At 42.0% G+C, this 17,300-nt stretch overlaps 1 protein-coding gene across 4 annotated transcripts in view; it reads left to right on the top strand.

Moving 5' to 3' along the window:
* Nucleotides 1-3,247: 3,247 nt before the first annotated feature.
* Chd8 (chromodomain helicase DNA binding protein 8) overlaps nucleotides 3,248-17,300 on the top strand; it is a 62,199-nt gene continuing 48,146 nt past the window's right edge. For 3 of the 4 annotated variants that reach the window (XM_031361312.1, XM_031361314.1, XM_031361309.1), the window contains exon 1: nucleotides 3,248-3,364. The gene's annotated coding sequence lies outside the window, so the exon portion shown is untranslated. Of the gene's footprint in view, nucleotides 3,365-16,990; nucleotides 17,107-17,300 lie in introns of those variants that run through there. The other variant, XM_031361310.1, reaches the window with a different exon arrangement.

The following is a 17,300-nucleotide window of genomic DNA, read 5'->3' as shown; positions in this document are numbered from 1 at the left end:
GCTGCTTTATTTCATGTGTTCCTTCTGATTATGCCCTGCGTGTGAATGGCCACCATCCTCCTAGAACATTGCACCAAAGATACTTCCTTCTTAGACCTGGTTTTATTCTGAATTCTGCTCCTTACAGTAGCAGTGAAGTTAGCGTGATACCACAGGAAATGAGAAGACATCTGGGCATTGAGGGGATCATGCTTCTCTTTGGGCTTTAACCCCACCTCATTCCACAAAGGTTTAGTGATTGTTGAATTATATTCAGCCTGCTTTGTTTTTTTTTAAACCAGGCACAAAACTGAGCATATAATTTAGTACTTTTCATTTTTTCTTCTTCCCTCCCACCTTTCTTTTCTCTCTTCCTTTCTTTTTAAGTCTGACTAGGTAGCCCAGGCTATCCTAGAACTCCTGATCTTCCTGTGTTAGCCTTCTGAGTACTGAATGTGCTAACATACCAATCAATGTTATAGTTTCTGTTGAAAAGTTCTTTACTATTCAGTTTGTTTATTTTTTTATTTATTTATTTTTTTTTTTTTTAGCAATTCACAAGCATTAGAGAAGTGGCTGAAGACAGTATTTTGAATACAGCTGTTCCCCATGGAGTGATGAGAGGGAACCATCCTGACATTTTTTCTGGAACATTAAAAACCTAATTCTCACATCTAGTTGTATTATATTTTATAACCTTCCATACTTGATATTTTTGTCATTTTGAAAAGAAACAGAAAAAAGTGTGGCTATAAATTCATGACCTGAGTCAAGTGATCATGAATTAATACAGAAACATCTCCCACCCCTATGTGCTGAATGGTAATTATGAGATATTTTGGATGTCAATTGGCTTTTGAAATCATGAACACTGAAAAATCATATAATTTATAGCAACAAATCAGTGTAATTAGCAGAAATCACTGGATCAGACACTCTTCCCCCTTCCTACAATGCTTACAATGACTCCCTTTGTTGTTGGGTCTTACATTCTGTCCCAGAAAATATCCAGAAGGATAATAGGCTCTTATTAGAGAAACCATTAATAACTAAGATTATACCTCTTTGCATTTATACATAAACACATTATTCTGGTAAATCCTAACAAATTTATACAGTGGTATTTAGAGCTAGGAAAGAATTTGACCAACAAATTTTGTTCAGTATAGTCATATCTCCTCATAAAATATTGACACAACACCCTTCTCCTTTGGTTTTGTTGTTGTTTTGCTTTTCAAGACAGGATTTCTTTGTATAACCCTGGCTGTCCTGGAACTCACTCTGTAGACCAGGCTGTCTTGACCTCAGAGATCTACCTACCTCTGCCTCTCAAGTGCTGGAATTAAAGATATGGGCACAAATTATGTTATTTCTTGGAAAATTATTTTACTCATTGAAATGACTCTTTTTTTTTGGTTGTTTTTTTTGTTTTTTGGGGTTTTTTTTTGGTTTTTCGAGACAGGGTTTCTCTGAGTAGCCCTGGCTGTCCTGGAACTCACTCTGTAGACCAGGCTGGCCTTGAACTCAGAAATCCACCTGTCTCTGCCTCCCAAGTGCTGGGATTAAAGGCATGAGCCACCACTGCCAGGCTCAACTTTAATTTTTCTTTGTGTAGCCTGGGCTGTCCTGGAACTAGTTCGGTAGACCAAAGCTCAGAGATCATCCTGTATCTGCCTCCCAAATCCTAGGATTAAAGGCATGCCTGCAATAAGTCTCTTTAAAAACAAATTTTGTAGGTCTTGCTGTGTTGCTCAAGCTTCCTGGAGTTTTGTTTTGTTTTGTTTTTTGAGACAGGATTTCTCTGTGTAGTCCTGGTTGTCCTGGAACTCACTCTGTAGACCAGGCTGGCCTTGAACACAGAAATCTCCCTGCCTCTGCCTCCCAAGTGCCGGGATTAAAGGTGTGGGCAACCACTGCCCGGCTTCCTGGAGTTTTCTTTTTTTTTTCTTATAGATTTATTTTTTATTTTATGTGTATGAGTACACTGTAGCTGTATAGATGGCCGTGAGCTATCATGTGTGTGGCTGCTGGGAATTGAACTCAGGACCTCTGCTGGCCCTGCTCTCTCTGGCCCTGGCCCTGCTCGCTGCTCTGCTCGCTGCTCCGGTGTAATTCACTGTAGCTGTCTTCAGACGCACCAGAAGAGGGCATCAGCTCTCATTACGGGTGGTTGTGAGCCACCATGTGGTTGCTGAGATCCGAACTCAGGACCTTCGGAAGAGCCATCTCGCCAGCCCTTCCTGAGTTTTCTAATACTGGTATTTAAACAGACAACAACAACAAAGAACTTCTTGTATGGAAATGTAGTCGGCAGAACTATAGAAAATGCAGGAACACCTTTCTCAGTGCAGTTTCACCTATGATGAAATTTTGCTTCTTTCCAGAATAAATTACTCTTGTCAGTGTCCCTCTGCTAAGTCTTATTTGCCCAGTGTGTGTATTCATGAGTAGTTTGGAACTACTGGTGAATTTAAGGTCCTTTGCTTTTTAAGTGAAATTCCTCACTCCTGATATTACTAAATGACTCAGTATTTTGGGTTGCTAAAATCAGAAAACTGGGTTAGGGCGTGGTAGCTCATGCCTTAAATACTCTATCTCTATGTTTAAGGCCAGCTTTACATAGTGAGGCCAACCTCAGCGATATATCGAGACCTTGTCTCTAACAAACAGACAAACAACCCTAATATTGGAAAATCTGAAACGTGCATGGATAAGCAAGTAGAAGGGCTATAAAATCTGTGTCGATTGTGTGTTGATAACCCTGCTTGTCAAGATCACCCTAGGAAGTGCCATTCGAAAAACTGATTGCTGGCTTCCTTGATAAACCAGCATCATTCCTACATTTAAGAGGTAGTGGGGCTTGTTTCCAGTCACGTTCAACATTTCTCCAGAGTTCCTCACGCTGACGGACAGGTATCCTGAGTACACGAGAGGAGGTCACGTAGGGGGCTGGACCAACAGAACTCCAAAAAGGGCTTCACATTCCCATTAGTAATCGTGGGAGACCACCGAGCCAGTCGACCCAAGATGGCCTCCCGAGACAGGTAGCAGGTGCTGTCCGGGTTTGGAGCGCCCCCAGTGGTGGGGGTCAGAGGTCGGTCCTGCCAGCCCGCCGCCGGCCCTTTTTTCCAATCAGGCATATCTGCGGTTGCCTACGTACCCTTCCCAGCCTCAGGCCCTCCCACCCTTCCGAGACTTCCTGGATGGCGCCCGGCTCCGGCCATGCCATTGGTGGGTGGAAGGCGGTGGGCGGGCCCAGGAGCATGGAGGACTAGCAAGCTTGCTTGCGGCGAGGGCTGGCCGTGCTCCGCCGGAAGGCGCCTTGTTCTCCCGGACGGTGGGTTGCAACTCTTGCCCGGGGAAGGAAGCCGCAGGACTGGCTCAGGTAAGCCCGCGGCACGCGCGGCTCCACCAAGCCTCGTCGGAGCCTGGGCGGGTCGTGGGTGGGGTAACAACGTTCTCGCTCGCACCCATGCGGGTGCAGCGCTGAGTGATCAGGTGCGGGATGCTCGGGGCTGAACCACTCTCCTTTGTGAGAGGCAGGCGCTGGGGACCGTACGGGCCGCGGGGCCGTGCTGAGACGGGCCGCGAGAGAGCTGCTAGGGCCAGCGTGGAGTTTTGGAGCTTGTCATTGCACTGCGGGGCGAGGCGCACATTCGAGACAGTTGCCTTTTTCTCCTTCCTCCTTCACCAGAAGAAAAACTCCCCTGCTCGGTTAGGTTACTCCATACGTTGGAGTCAGAAGTGTGAGGCCGGGGTTTTTAGTTTGTTTGGCTGGATTTTTTTTTCCCCCTCTCTTCTCCCATCTTTAATGTTTTAGTAAATGTGGGTAGGAAAGCCTGGGGTGAACGTGTTCGGATTTATTATGTACCCAGTTTCTGTGGGGCTTTTGGAAAGTAGAGGTGACGAAGAAACAGCTCAAGTCTTGTGTCTTCCTTGACAGGTCTGCAGAGCTCTTTGGCTTTCTGACACATTATGTAAACCTCTTCACTAGGAGAGGACTGCCTCTTGGCGAATATTATTTAGAATTTGTTTTGTTTTGTTTTTTGTTTTAACTTACCTGTTTCTAGTGTCTCAAAATATATGCTTGCCATTGCTGCAGCTGTGCATGCGCAGCAGCGCCTCTTTAAGGGGCAGTTCTGACGTCGTTAAAGGCTTCCCAGAAGAGGTATGTAGTGAACCAGTCTTTGCAGTGAGTGAGCAAAGTGAGCCAGAAGACGGCTTTTAAACACTACGTAATTTTCTTTCAGAGGATAGACATAGTGAGACATCTCAGACTCAAGTGAGGAAGTTGCTTTATCAAATTTGCTGCATTTTGACATCAAATCTGTGCCCACGGGATCTCTGTTCTGACTTTAACTCAGAGACAGGCTTAGTGCCAGCTGAGGTCGTTTTGGGGACATATCAGATTCTAGAACGTGGATTTGCAATTTGAATGTTTCCCTTATGTTGTTGCTGTGGTTTCTCTTGAAAGGGTATCTGGTTTTCCTTTTGTAGACCAGGCTGGCCTCTTAACTCACAGAGATCTTCCTGCCTCTGCCCGGATTAAAGGCGCGCGCCTCCGGCCACTGCTGGGATATTGTCTTTTTAATTACAGAGTGTCTTCTGCCTAGAAATACCTTTTTATGGTCACTCAGCAGGTTCCACAAGTTGTAGTCAATTTCTTAGGGCAGGAAGTGGGCAACTTCTTTTCTTTTTTTTTTAACTTGTTTTTCCTTGGGTGTCATATCCTTTAGTAATGCAGGTCGTTCACTGGGGGTGGTGGGGGAGACACTCTGAGATGAGGGAGCCACAACTCCTGATTGTTTGGCCTCCAACTCACTAATGTCTTTATGTCTCTACCTCCCAAGTTCTTGGATTATACAAATTCACTACTACCAAAATCTGAAAATGGAAAACATTAGTTATTTCAGCTGTTAAGCTAATAAAGGTTATGATAAGAAATATAGCAGAATTCTACTTAAAAGCTGTTGCAAGTAAGAGTGTATGACAGAGACTACCAGACAAGGCAAAGGATACTGGTCAGTATGGAGAGACAGACAGACAGAGACAGATTACCCCCCTGGGTTCAGTCCTCTGAACCCACCCGACACCAAATAGAAGAGAAAGAGAAAAAAGGCTCACAGAAGGTTTAAAGCTGAAATCTCAGAAGAGCAGGAAGAAAGGATTTGGTGGAGGAATGCATAGGTTCTAGCATGCTCCTGTCTTCTCAGTGTTTGATCCGTTCAGCTGGCTCTTTGATTTTTTTTTTTTCTTTTTTCAATTCTCAAACTGGCCATATCCTTTTAGAAGTATATGGAGAATATATCCGCTGAGCTGACTTTGTATTGCCAGGAAACATACATCTAGTATTTCGTAGGACAACTTTTTCTGTAGTCCTTCTGGATGATAGGTCATGATACCCACTGGAGCAGAATTCTGTGTTAAGAATGACATTTTGTGTGAAGGGGCGGTTTCTGTTAGTTAATAGAGGGTGTTGAGAGGGTTCTTTAAGGGAAACCTTTGTATATGTCCCCTTTGAAAAGAGAGTTTGCTTAAGCAATACTGTGATAGGGTTAATTTGAGGGTTCCTGTTACTGGAAGAATCAGCTTTAATGCTTTTATCCAGGGAAGAACTACCACCTTTAGATGGATGTTAAATGGCTCTGTGAAATTACCCACAGTCCTGAAATCTATCTTCTGAGCTTAAAGTCAGCCTAATACTTGGGAGAAAGCAAAGGACAAAATACAGACATTTTTCCTGAAGCCTTGGGCTCAGCAGTAGAAGTCACCATATACTCCGCTTGCCTGTGGTCTTGACTCCCGCTCTCAGGTCTTTCAATGATCTCTCCCAGCTCTTCTGTAACCATTCTGGTGTTTACTATCTTTTTCTTTGGCATTTGATTCATGGGTAGGTAGGAGCTCATGTTTCCTATGCCACTCAGTTATGTTTTGTTCCCTCCAGAATGATTTCTGCAGCATTCCTGGTCTTCCTCTTACGTTTTTGTTTACTTCTTGTCTTAATGTACCGATGTCTAGTACCCAAGTGACAGCTGTATTTTTGTGTAACAGACAGCAGCTATTTCTATTTCAACTTTATCCAACTATGTACTGCACTTTATCTAACTATGTACTGCATTCCAGCCAGATGTGGTCCCAGATAACCTTTTTCCCTTTAACTTCACAGTTTGCTTTATGTGTATTTATGAAATCAAATTTAGCTTTTTGTGTTTTTTGCTCTACATTTTAAATTTTTCATTGCAAGAGGTGAGGGATATAACTTGGTAGAGTGGTTGCTGAGTATATGCAAAATAGTGGGTTAAATTCCAATAATAACCTAAAAAGCCCCCAAAACCCAAAAGTAAACTTCTTGTGTATTTGAATTATGCAATATGTCTACTTCTGCATAGTTACAGATGTTTACAGTTTAAACTGCAGAGCATGTTAGTACCTGAGGTTTCTTTTTAAGCTGTTCTGAGCAGTTCTGTAGGTAATTTTCTCTTTTAATTTTTTGATAATTTCATACTTGAGTGCTGTATTTATATAATTTCCATCCTTTCTCTTTCCACTCCAGTACCTCCCATTCTCCCCATGGTCCCTCACATTATTGACCTCCTCCTCTTTAATTATTATTACATATATGTATGTGTATATGTATGTGTGTGAGTATAAACCTACTGAGTCTATTCAGTGTTGCTTGTGTTACAGGGGCTCAGGACTTACTTTTTGGGATTGGCTAACCCCTGAGGCTCATCTTGATTCTACCTCTTTTAGCAGCCATTAATTGCCTATAGCTCTTTATCAATAGGAGCTTGACTTTCTGCGGGCGTTTCCGGTTTTTTTGTTGTTTATTTTTTGTATTGAGACAAAAAATAATTTAGGTCAGGCTGGCATTGAATTCTGTTAAAAAAATTCTGAGACTGGCTTTGAACTCCTAATCTTCCCAAATATCTCTAAATATTGTCAAAACAGGTCTGTACCACCGTATGCAGCTTTTCCTTTTCTTACTTTTTTCTTTTTTTTTAAATTGATCATTATTTTCTTGTCCTTCAGCAGGATCCCTGAGTTGTTTAATGTCACATGAGGCAAAATGTTTATCTTAAAGTATCATATATTTAGCCTTCAGATTGTAGCAAGTCTTTAAAAACAGAAACACTTCAATTCTTCCCATCAATATGTTAAGCAGTTATCAAAGGTCCAGTAAGAGGGGCTTTGGATGTAACACTTGCCTAATGTACACAAGGCCCTGAGTCCAGTCTATAGCACCACCAAAAAAATCCAGAAAACTGAGAATGGCATAGATAGCAGCATTCATCTTCATCAGGAATAGATCCAAGAGTATATTCTTAGCAGTGGAACAGTTAGGGGAACTTAGAATTCTACCCTCTTCAAGTTCAGGTTATCACTATATGGTCCATCTATTTTTATTTGAAAAGATGTCCAAAAATAATTACTTATTAGTATATATTATTACTAAAAGTTCTCTTTAATGTTGAAAGAGTAAAATATACCTGATTTTATTTCTTATGCTTATCTCCAGAGAGACTTGTAATATATAACTTCATTGTGAAATGATAGTGCAGTAGCATTCTAGAATTGTATCCTTCCCCATATATCAGCCCCTAAAATGTGATAGTGATAAACTTTTTGTCTAGTAAAATAATTCCATAATGACCTTTTTGTCCTGAGAGTCTATAACTTTTTTAAAAGAACATTAATGTTTTAAAATGTGTTTTAAAGCCAGGTGGTGATGGCGGCGCATGCCTTTAATCCCAGCGCTTGGCAGGCAGAAACAGGCAGATTTCTGAGTTCGAGGCCAGCCTGATCTACAGAGTGAGTTCCAGGACAACCAGGGATATACAGAGAAACCCTATCTGGAAATACCAAAAAAAATTTTTTAAATGTGTTTTATTTTATTATTTGTGTGTTTGAGACAGTCTCTCACATACCCTTGCCTGTCCTTTAATACATTATGTAGGCCGGGCTGGCTTTGAACTTACAGAGAATCTACCTGCCTCTATCTCCCAAGTGCTGGGAATGAAAGCATGTACCACCATGCCCGACACTTTTTTTTTTTTTTTAAAGATTCATTTACCTCTGTATGTGTATGTGTCTGTATTTGTATATGCACATATATTGGTGCTGTATGCTTCCAAAGGCCAGAAGAGGGCACTAGAATCACAGGCCTTGACAGGAGGACTGGCTTGTTAGGTGGGTGCTGGATCTGAACTGTGGTCCTCTTGCCCCATGATTGTGCTGCAAGTATTTTTAACCACTGGGCTATCAGCACACAAACACAATCTTTTTTTTTTTTTTTTTTTTTTTTTTTTTTTTTTTTTTTTTTGAGAGGCAGGATCTCACTCTGCTACCCAGGTTGGTCTGGAACCACTAAATAACCTAGACTGGCTTGTTTTGTTTTTGCTTTTGTTTTTTTTAAGATTTATGTATTTATTATATGTAAGTACACTGTCGCTGTCTTCAGACACCCCAGAAGAGGGCATCAGATCTTATTACAGATGGTTGTGAGCCACCATGTGGTTGCTGGGATTTGAACTCAGGACCTTTGGAAGAGCAGACAGTGCTCTTAACCACTGAGCCATCTCTCCAGCCCATGTTTTTGTTTTGTTTTGTTTTTTTAATTTATGTTATTGTATTTTTCTGTGCCTTAAGTGTAGTTGTACCACTTGCCTGTGGAAGGCCAGAAGAATGCATCAGGTCCCCTGGAACTAGAGTTACTAGTGGTTGTGAGCTGCTCACTGTGAGTACTAGGAGTCAAATCCAGGCACTCAGCAAAAGCAGCAAGTGCCATTAACCATGGAGCCATCTTTCCAGCCCCTGTCTTGGAACTTTTAGCAGTCTTCCTGCCTCAACTTCCTGAATGATGGGATTATACACATAAGCCGCCATGCTTAGTTTATAACCTATGATATTAGGTCAATAACATTCTGAGAAAAGTTATATAGTAAGTAAATTCCTTTTAATTTTGGTGTACTTAGAGACTGAACTCATGATCTTGCTGTACTACTGAACTGCACCCTCAGCAATAGTAATTGAATTTTAAAAAATTATGTAGCCTGGCAGTGATGGTGCACGGCTTTAATCCTAGCTCTCAGGAGCCAGAGACAGGAGGATCTCTGAGTTTGAGGCCAGCCTTGTCTACCTGGTGAGTTCTAGGACAGCCAGGAATACACAAAGAACCCTGTCTGAAAAGAACAAAAGCAAAATAAATAATTATGTGTATGAATGTTGCCTGTATATATGTATATGTCCCTGTGCATACCTGATGTCCAGGGAGGCCAAAAGAGGGTGTTGGGTCCCCTGGAACTAGGGTGAGTTATAGGTGGTTGTGAGCTACCTTGTGGGTACTGGGAACCAAACTAGGTCCTATGCTTAGTGAGAGCAACCAGTGCTGTTAACTGCTGAGCTGTCTTTCCAGCCCCATATAATTGAAGTCATAAATTTATTTGAGAGGGCAGGCAGGCAGGCCATTAAACAGTTGTGAATCCTTCAGGGTTTTTTTGGAATTGTCTCTCTCTCATTCTCTTTTTTAATTCCACTGTATATTATGAAAATGTGGTGCAGACATCTTTGAGAATTTTTCCCCTGGGATGTATTTGTAAGTATATTGTTCTATTAGTGATAGAATTTCTTTTTGGTTGGTTCTTTGAGAAATTAGTGATTTTTTTTATAGCTTAGTTGCTTATTTAGAGTCAACATAACAGAATTTGGGGGTGGGGACATGGGATTTGACTACGTAAAGGGTATGAATGAGAAGCTTTTTCCAATTGATTGATTTTTTTTATTTTTATTTTTGTGTGGGACACAAGGCTTTGCATGTGCTAGGCCGGTGCTGTCTCCAGGAACTATATCATTTATTTATGGATTTTCTTTTTTCCTTTTCTTGGGGTTTTGTTTTTGTTGTTTTGTAGGGAAGTGGGAGGTTTGGAGACAGGATTACTACATATCTCTGGCTGTCCTGGAACTTACTGTGTAGACCAGGCTGTCCTTGAACTCAAAGAGATCTGAGGTTGCCTCTGCCTCCTAAATGCTGAGTTTAAAAGAGTGCCTGGTGTGGCTAGGGATTTTTTTTATCTAGGGACTAACAAAATCTAGGAGACAAAATTTCATGTTTTATTCTTCCTTGTTTCTCTTTTATACTACTTTTTTTTCTTCCTGTAAAGATAATTATTTTAACTTGTGTGTCTGTCAATATGTAGATATGTACACAGTGTAGGTGCCCACTGAGGTCAGGGGAGTGTCAATATGTACGTGTGTACACAGTGTAGGTGCCCACTGAGGTCAGGGGAGTCACTGTCTTCTGGGATAGAGTTTTGAGTGGTGGTGAGCCACTTTCTATGGATGCTGGGAACTAACCTCTGCCAGAGTAGTATATGTTTTTAACTGCTAAACCATCTCTTCAGTCCCATAATCCTCAAAAATAAAGAACTTTTAAAAAGATCCTTCCTGCTGGCACATATTGAGTTAGCCCTTTAATTACACATGGATTCTATAATGTACAGAATTTTCACCTGTCTTCTGTGCATTTAAGGACCTTTTTTTTTTTTTTTTTTTGGTTTTTCAAGACATGGTTTCTCTGTGTAGCTCTGGCTGTCCTGGATCTCACTCTGTAGACCAGGCTGGCCTCGAACTCAGAAATCTGCCTGCCTTTGCCTCCCAAGTGCTGGGATTAAAGGTGTGCGCCACCACTGCCTGGCTGGGAACTTATTTTTTAATGAGGCGTTTAAATACCTGTTCAGTATTGGTAGTTCCCTTTGACTTCTCTTCTGAAAGCTGACAGAGGCTCAGTCTGCTGGAGATGGGCCTGAGAGTGACAAGGGACAGCCTAATAAATTGAGGAGTTATAATTTACTACACAAAGGTTTTGTGAAGTAAATGGAATAGTTACACAATAGATGCTGACATATTCCTGAAGATGTAAAACTGATGGGGTGAGTTCCTCTTCGGCGCCCTAGGTGCTAGTGCTAGGTCTGCTGACCTACTGCCCTTTTTGCATGTAGTACCGGAGTCCCTTCACCCTGCTTCTCCAGCTGTGAAGCCAGTTTGTATATGTATCTTTTGGTTTCCCATCATTTTGCTTAGCAGATCAGCTCTGCTAAATCTCTAATGAGTTGCTGTTGTTGCTATTTGTTTTTTGAGACAGGGTTTCTCTGCAGCTCTGGCTGACTTGAAATCCCTCTGTTGACCAGGTGGCCTAGAACTCAAAAGAGATCTGCCTGCCTCTGCCTCCTGAGTGCTGGGATTAAAATCATTCCCCATTACCACCCAATAATTTTGTATGATACAAACTCTGAGTGGTACTGATTTAAAATACTGGCTAAGGAATAAATTTCTCTCTTTTATCCTGCTATGTGCCAAGCATTACATATTATCTTTTACTGTTTAGGATTACTTTGAAATGCTCGGGTTTTATAGCTTGTAATTGAATTAAGTAAACATTTACATTTTCTCCCAGGCTGAACAAATGTAAGAAAAAATGGCTTATTTAAAAATAGGGAAAGCCAAGGGTGCCTGGAGGTAGAGACCAGGGCTGTTACCCAAACAGTATAGGCCATTATTTCCATTGTATATACACAGTAGTAGTATCAGTAGCTATGTTTATCAAGTTATATGTGTGTATATATACACACACATATAACTTGATATATATATATACACACACACATATATACATATACATGTATATGTACACACACATATATGTATATGTGTATATATATGTGTGTGTATATATATACATATATATATGTGTGTGTATATATATGTATATATATATATATATATATATATATATATATATATTTTTTTTTTTTTTTTTTTTTTTTTTTTTTGGTTTTTCGAGACAGTTTTTCTGTGCAGCCCTGGGTGTCCTGGAACTCACTCTGTAGACCAGACTGGCCTCAAACTCCAAAAGCCACCTGCCTCTGCTTCCCAAGTGCCAGGATTAAAGGCATGGGCCACCACTACCCAGCTTCAAGTTATATTTCTCCTTTGGAACTCGGCATCATTTTTTTTACTTCATCATTATTATTATGTGAGTGTTTATATCATGTGTATGTATATGTGTGTAGAGGTCAGAGGACAACCTTGTGGAGTGAGTTCTCTCTTTCTTCTGTACATGGGTTCCAGGAGTCAAACTCAAGTGTTTGGCCTTGAGTGGCCATCTCCTTTTCCCACTGAGCATCAAGCCTGTCCAGAGCATATTATTTTTTCCTCCTATACCCTTGAGCCAGTGAAGTGGAATTTCCTCCGAATCAGCCTAAGTTTATTGTAGAGCAAAGACCCTTAAAGACAAGATTGTACTCGCTTTCTAGCTTCAAGATAGGCCAAAACACTGGTTTTAACTGTTTTTTAAAAAAACAAACTGCAATGAGATTGACTTTAAAAAAAAAAAAAATCCACGCCTTATGTTTTAAGCTGTCCGAGGTCTATACGGTTATCATTTGCATTTTGCCACTGCCTTAAATTGTCACCACTCTCACCATTCTGTACCTAAAAGGGATCACTAAGTCTTTATTACTTCCAGTAGTCATTAATTATCATACCATGAAAAAGTCTTGTGTGTGTGTGCCCCTTGTTCTTAATTTTATATATATGGGGTTTGCCTGCATCACTTTGCTTGTTTAGTGGCTGTGAAGGCCAGAAAAAGTGTTGGATCCCTTGGAACTAGAGTTACAGACAGTTGTGTGCTGGGAATCGAGCATGGTTCCTCTGGAAGAGCAGCCAGTGCTCCTGAGTGCTGAGCCGTCTCTCTAAAAGAGCCCTATGTCTTCTTTTGCTCTATGTAAAGCGGTATCTGCTATTGGTCCTAAAAAGTGAAGATACTTAGGATTTTATGATGCCTTTTCTTGAATGTTTCTGGAGGGAAGCATGTTCCTACTCATTTGTCGTTCAGTAAGGGGAGTCATCACCCTCTACTCAGAAACCTCCCTATTACCTTAGAAGCTTCACTCACACCTTTGGCTGGTAGTTTAATACATTCTTCACCAAAGTACATTGAATGCCTATTACCACCAAGACAGGTTATAAATAGTCTTTCCAGTTGAAGAACTTTCATTCTAATGGGGAAGGAGAAAACATCAAAAACTATATAATTGGTTATCCAGTCTCCACTTAAAAGGAAGACGTATTAGCTATTAAGAGAGACTTTATTGATTATTAAGTTGCTTTTTTGGGGGGGGGCGTCTTTCTTTGTAATCCTTGTTTGCCAGGAACTCCACTTGTGGCCCAGGCTGACTGCCTCCTGAGTGCTGGGATTGTAGCCATAAACCATCATGCCTGGCTAAGAGGGAATTTATAGTAGGGCATATATGTAGGACACAGTATTTTAGGGCAGTTGAAATTCCATTGCCTAAATTTGAATCTGACACTGTTTTTTACTAGCTGTGGGATGTTGGACAAATTAATAATCTCTCTGTGCCTCGTTTTCCTTAAGATAGTTATTTCAAGGGCTGGAGAGATGGCTGATCGATTAAGAACACTGACTGCTCTTCCAGAGGTCCTGAGTTCAAATCCCAGCAACCACATGTTGTCTCACAACCATCCTTAATGAGATCTGATGCCCTCTTCTGGTGTGTCTGAAGACAGCTACAGTGTACTCACATACATACATAAATCAATCAATCAATCATTAAAAAAAGGTATTTCTGGCTTGTTAAGGAGTAGGTGTAGTTCAGTAGTGGAGCAGTCCCTGGGCTCAGTCCCTTTAGTACCACTTGAAGTTGCCGGAGGGAGGTAGAGAAAAGAGAACCACCTCCAACTCCAAGAGAACCACCTGCCTCTCATCCTGAGTGCGGGATTAAAGGCATACACCACCATGCCCAGCTAGAACAGTTTTTCTTATACTTTGGTCTATTGCTCACATTTCTTAGATAATCTTCTTACACCTACCACCATTTAGAGAATTAGGACAACTCTCTAAATCTGTCACCAAACTGGACTTTTCTGCAGCCATTGAATATCACAATTTGACATGCTATATAAATAACTCATTCATCATGGCTAAATTCCATATCCTACTAATTTTATATCAGTATTTCTGGCCTGCGTCGTCCTTTTCCTCCCTTCCATCATATTTTGAATCACATTGCTATAGTTCACACCTTAATCATCTTGTTAGGGAGGGCTCAGAAAGGGAATTTATTGGAAGATTATCAGGTGGGTCACAAAATTAAAAAGGTTTGAAAGGTGGTCTGAAAGCAAGGGAGATATGCTCACAGGGACCAGAGTCATAATGCTGATCAGTCTGGTTCTGTGGATGGAGCTTTCCATCCAGCGTCTCATGCTCAGTTATCTCACAGAAAATAACAAACTAGTAAATCTCCAGGATCTACCTCTTTTCTGGACTCCATAGCAGCTTCCTGACTGGCCCCATGTCTTGTGTTCTTCCATCCCTCAAAGCCAGAGTTAGGTAACTAAGCTTAGTTCTGTTAGGCCATTCCGATTGTTTCTGTGGATTCCTGTTTACCTGGAAGAAAATAAATTTCTAATATATGACCCTTTCCTAGCCTTCAGCTTTATCTCTGTTCAGTTTCCTGTGATTTATGCTTTGGCAGGATTGAACTACTGCTTTTCATTTTCATGCTTTTGTTTTGCCTTCCCTCCCACTATGTCTGCTGCTTTACCATATTCCTTTCTTATGGTCCATTTTAACCTATCTCTTATAATTTAAGAAACTGCTTCCTGATCTTTTTCTCCTAAATTAATTGCGTTCTTCTCATGTCCCTGCACCAACCCCCGCTGTTGTCTTACTGTCTTGTGTTATAGCTGTTTGTACTTGCCCACTTGGCATTTTTATTATGGTGCCTACTGTTTACCTTCTTCCCACGTATACACACATCTAATAGGAATAGGGATGTTATCGTTTTTCTTTCCCTCCCTCTTTCCTCTCCTTCCTACTGTCTGGTTTTTTGTTTGTTTAAAAAACAGGATCACTGGGCTGGGCAGTGGTGGCCCACGCCTTTGATCCCAGCACTTGGGAGGCAGAGGCAGGCAGGTTTCTGAGTTCAGGGTCAGCCTGGTCTACAGAGTGAGTTCCAGGACAGCCAGGGCTATGCAGAGAAAAGGAAACCCTGTCTTGAAACCCTCCCCCCCCCCAAAAAAAAACAACAGGATCACTTTTTTTTTTTTAAGATTTATTTATTTCATGTATGTGAGTACAGTGTCGCTGTCTTCAGATCCATTACAGATGATGAGCTACCATGTGGTTGCTGAGTATTGAAGTCTGGACCTCTAGGATGAACAGTCAGTGTCTTAAACACTGAGCCATCTCTCCAGCCCAAACAGGATCACTTTTAACTCAAGCTAGCCTGCCTCCACCTCTCAAGTGCTAGAATTACAGGTGTATACCATCCTACTGGTGGATAGGGATTAGTTTTAGGTACCTAATACTATTACTTAGTAGCATACTGTCTGCTTGTTAAATGTTTAGATGACTGGGTACTATAATCCTGAAATTATGGCTGTTATCCCAGCACTGGGGAGGCTGAGTCAGGAGAATCACCATGAGTTTGTGGCAATCTTGAGATGCAATAGTGAGTTCCTAGGCAATCTGGATTGTGTACTGTGAGACCTTGACTCAGACAACAAGAGTTGAGGTAATGAAAGCAAAGATGGAGAATGCATTTGAATGCAGCAGAATTGACTAGATCCATATGAGAAAAAATACAGCAATAGTAACTTGACATTTTGACTAACGTAAATGTATATATCAAGTAACAGTGGAAATTAGGACAAAAAAGGCAAGGTGTGCTATTAAATTTTGTTTTGTTTTCACCTGCCTTAGCCTCCTGACTGCTGGGGTTGTAGACTTGCCTCATATAGTTACAAGAGTGACAGGTCCTCTTTAAAAGTTCTTAAGCATGAAGATCATTTGGTCAAATTGTGTATTAGGGAATTAATGTGGTTACAGTATGGATTAGAAGGAAGAAAAATCAATTATGAGACTTCTACATAAGCAACTGCACAAAGAGAGAAGGCAGCAGAAGTAGAAGCCCCGACTTTGCTACTTAGTTTCTTAGTTGGATCCTTCAGTGGCTCGGTTTTCTCATCTATACAAAGTGGTTGACTTATAGCGCATTGCGGGCTCTGAAGTCTGTTCTAGTACATTGCAGTAGTGTCAGTAGGACTTGGCAGTTAATTGGATGCTAAGTACGAAGGAGGTTTCAGCCAAAGTGAATAGGAAGCCTTAACACTTCTACAGTCTGAGTGTTCCTGGCCTGCCTAGTGATAAGTAACACTGGGGTCTTTAAACGTAGCAGGTCTAAGTTCAAGTTGGTCTTTTTTTCCGGTTCTGAGCCCAGAGTACAGAAAAATAAGATTTGCGTGTTTTTTTCAGAGTGAACAGTGGTCCCGAGTAAAGCAGCTGTTTTTTACTTTGGGAGACTTAAGCTTGGATACCCTCACTATGGGCGCTAGTCTGCTTCGCGACACCAGGAATGGACAGTGATGGCTAAGTCAAATGGACTATTTGGAGAAAAAGAGGATGAGGGTAGAACTGGGTGTGTATTTTGGAGGGCACCGAGCCAGAGAATTGTTATTGGCACCTGAACTAACTTTATGGAAGCAGAAGTGTCAGGCATGCAAGCCAGCTTCCTGGATTGTAGCACATAGTGTCTTATCTTGGAAAGGCGAAAGTCTGAGTCGCCAACAACTGTTCTTCCCGCCCGCCCCCCCACATCCCTCAGTAGTGCTTGGGCACCTTGTGCTGGGGAGTGGGAGGGAGTGACAGGGCCGCCGGAAGACAGGGGTTCCAGAGGGAGGCGGAGCTGGCTTAGTGCAGAACACCTCCCTGGAGTTCTACTCGGGTATGTGAGTGGTATGGGTGTCAAGAATCAACCATCAGGATTGCTCTCCTGCACCTTCGTTTTCAGGCAAGCTGCAGGCTTGGTCTTGGCCCTAGAAACCGGATAGGCCTCTCTGTGCGCTCGCAACCTAACCTGCGGGGGAAGGGAGCTGCTTCTAGTCCCGCCCTTGCGCTGTTTTGCGTCTCTGCGCCTTTGGTTGAGTGGCAGTGGGCCTTAGCCAATGAGAGTGTGGGGCGGGCAAGCTCATCAAGTTAGGTTGCGTAGAAGGAGGGGAACTGGTGCTGGAGAGACAGCGAGAAGCGAACCGGCCCCACGGCCACCGCAGGTAAAGCTACCTTCGCTTCCCACCGGGGTAAAGTGCAGGGCTTTTTCACCTTCGGGGCTTGCTCGGCCTCTCAGCCTGCAGCTTGCTCCCTAACGTTGCTGCTTCCCTGGGCATCACACCCCCACCCCCACCCCTCGTATCTTCCCGTCTTGACCATCCCCACCTCGGAGGATGCCCCCGATAGCTCCCTCGCT

The sequence above is a fragment of the Mastomys coucha genome, unplaced genomic scaffold (assembly GCF_008632895.1).
Source record: "Mastomys coucha isolate ucsf_1 unplaced genomic scaffold, UCSF_Mcou_1 pScaffold9, whole genome shotgun sequence".
In the NCBI taxonomy this organism is placed as follows: Eukaryota; Metazoa; Chordata; class Mammalia; order Rodentia; family Muridae; genus Mastomys; species Mastomys coucha.
This window is presented reverse-complemented; position numbering and strand designations above follow the sequence as displayed.